Here is a 2,971-nt window from a genome sequence, read left to right as displayed (position 1 = left end):
GCCCTTTAAATGCCCTAAAATGACTCATTCCTATTTAGGATTTAAAAAAAATTATTTTTATATTATATGGATCTCAAATATTAATAATAAGGATAATAATAATTATAATATAAAATAATAATAAAAAATAATTATTATTTTTAATATTGTTATAGTATTCATTATTATTTTTAATATTATAATTATCATTTTTAATATTGTTATAATTATTTTTAATATTGTTATAATTATTTTATTATCATTTTTAATATTATTATTATTTTTAATATTATAATTATTATAATTTTTATTATTTTTACTATTATTATTATCATTTTTAATATTATAATGATTATTTTTAATACGGTTATAATTATTATTATAATATTAAAAATGATAATAATAAAATATAACAATATTAAAAATAATCATTATTATAATATTAAAAATGATAATAATAATAATAGTAAAAATAATAAAAATTATAATAATTATAATATTAAAAATAATAATATTAAAAATGATAATAAAATAATTATAATAATAAAATAATAATTATAACAATATTAAAAATAATCATTATAATATTAAAAATGATAATTATAACAATATTAAAAATAATAATAAAATAATAATAATAAAATGATAATAATACTAATTATAATAATAATAAAAATTATAATAATGATGATAAACAAAAGACAAAAACAAAATCCAGATTCACCCGGGAGGACACAACAAAGTAAAACAAATAATATGTTTTAATCTTAATTTAGAAGAACGTTAATATAATATAGAAAATACAAAAAGTCTCTTCAGATTTTTACCTGCACCTTATTTTTGGATTATTACTTAAAAGTGAACCTTTTTACCACAGTTGATTTTTTCATGGTGGACAACCTCCCACATGTTGAGAAGATCCTGCGCGCTCAGCTTGTGGACCACCAACAAGCTCTTGTAGAAACAAGGGTCCTTATTCATGGCGCTCGATTTTTTCTTACTAATTCCAAATGTCCTGAACCCCGGATGTAACTTGGGCTCCACTCCCACCGACTTCAGGCACAGTCCCAGGAACACGTCGTCGATGGGGAACAACTGTATGCCCTCGGAGGCCACAAAGAGTCTACTGGCTAGAGGAGAAGCCATCAGGAAGCCCCCGCCTCCGGCATACACCGGGTACGGTTTGTCGTAGAGCTCTTTGGGGATGAAGTATTTGCTTTGTTTGTTCCTAATGGGAACGGCTCGGGAAATAATATCTCCTACGAACAAGCTGGGCAACAAAGGGTCGTCCTTCTTGAAGGCCAAGAAATCCAAAACGTTTTTGGTGTTCACAAAAATATCGTCATCGCCTTTGAAAATAAATTCCACGTTGGGGCAGTAGATGTGGAACCACTTGAGGAAGTTCACTTCCTTGAGAGTCAAGTTGAAGAAGGTGTCCATGAAATCCCACTGAAGGATGTCTCCGTAAATTTGGTCCTCCTGCTCGATAAGTCTCTGGAGGTTCCAGTGGTCTTTCCCAGTAGATGTGGTCCCTAAGAGGAAAAGAGTCTTAATTTTCTTGCCGTCTACCTCCTTCTCCTTCCCCCAGGTCCTTCTCACGGCTTCCCGTCGGTCATGTTGCTCAATGATGGACTTGACCACTATGAGTAGATGGATGTCTCCTTGGCACTTTTCAGGGTGGTTGAGCAGCAACGGGAAGTATCTGCAATGCCTACGGAGGATGAACTGGTGGAATCTTGGGTCCACGTGCTTGAACCACGGTTGCCTCCTTAAAGCTGTATTTCAGGGCATTTGCTTTCATTAATGTCCCACCTTGGTGGTGGCAAGTCCAAGGGTTCAGGAATTCTAGAACTAGCCACCCCATCTCTGTTCCTCTTAGAGGAGCCGTTGTCTGGCTGCAGCCACTCGTGCATGATTCTGGTGTGGAATGCCAGGCTGCCCTTGGCCCCTTCCTCCACCAGTTTCAGTTTATGAATGGTCACCAGGGTGGCAAACAGCAAAGACAAAGTGATGCAAGTTTTCAGGATTCTCCTTCTTTTGAACAAATACTCCATCCCGGAGCTGGCGAGGGGACAGACCTCGCTGGCTGGCAGGTCCCTCCTGTCCCGTTGTCTCCTACAGCTTCGGGATTGGTGGTAGAGGTCCGTGTAGCATGTCTGCAAAAACCAAGTCTCCAGAAAATGCATGAAAAAAAAAAAGAAGGAGGTAAGAGAGGTCTACATGTAGGAGAACCTCCTGCAGGACCACGTGGAGCGAGAAGATCCTCTAAGAGGCTTGGACATACTTGCTGCTCACTGCTCAAGAACTCTTCTGCGTCTTCTCCTCGTGCATGGCGACCTTCGCAAGGCGACTCTCCGGACGTCCTTCAGTCTTGTCCTGTTGGATGGAGCATCAGGAGGGATCATGCTGCACAGAAGAACCTTTTCTGTCAGGTCCGCCGGTTCCTCCACCGAGTCCACCTACATACCAAGATAGGTCCCTGTGCTCCAGGGCTGGGTGGCGGCGGGACTTGCCAGATGCGTCTGCTGCTGCTGCTGTGAGGTTTTGGTTTGTGCAGCCAGATGGGTCTACAGAGATCAAGTTACCGGGAGCCACACTTGGTTGGCTTAAGAGCTTAACCCCTTCAGGGCCCCGGGGGCTCAGCCTGGTACTCAGCCGGTTGTCTCGGTGCCGGAGTGTCATTAGGAACTGAGAGGAGAAATATCTGAGGTTTTGGTGATGCAGAGCGAAAGGCGTGTCCCTGTTCCAGTTCAGCTTCGTTTCCTCTCCAGCTGGGCGTCTATGTGTCAGAGTCTTGCCAAACCTCTACATCTCCTCCACCAAATATTCTGCCACCCTCGTCATGTGGGCATCTCTTCCACCGGTGCAAATATTCTGCCACCCTCGTCATGTGGGCATCTCCCCCACCAAATATTCTGCCACCCTCGTCATGTGGGCATCTCCTCCACCGGTGCATTCTGCCACCCTCGTCATGCGGACATCTCCTCCACCA

At 40.3% G+C, this 2,971-nt stretch overlaps 1 pseudogene; it reads right to left on the bottom strand.

The window, feature by feature from the left end:
- Positions 1-722: 722 nt before the first annotated feature.
- Positions 723-2,674, bottom strand: LOC149431211 (UDP-GlcNAc:betaGal beta-1,3-N-acetylglucosaminyltransferase 7 pseudogene; annotated as a pseudogene).
- Positions 2,675-2,971: the final 297 nt, after the last annotated feature.

This window comes from Staurois parvus, unplaced genomic scaffold, assembly GCF_062004578.1.
Source record: "Staurois parvus isolate SC_StPar_1 unplaced genomic scaffold, SC_StPar_1.0 ptg002348l, whole genome shotgun sequence".
In the NCBI taxonomy this organism is placed as follows: Eukaryota; Metazoa; Chordata; class Amphibia; order Anura; family Ranidae; genus Staurois; species Staurois parvus.
This window is presented reverse-complemented; position numbering and strand designations above follow the sequence as displayed.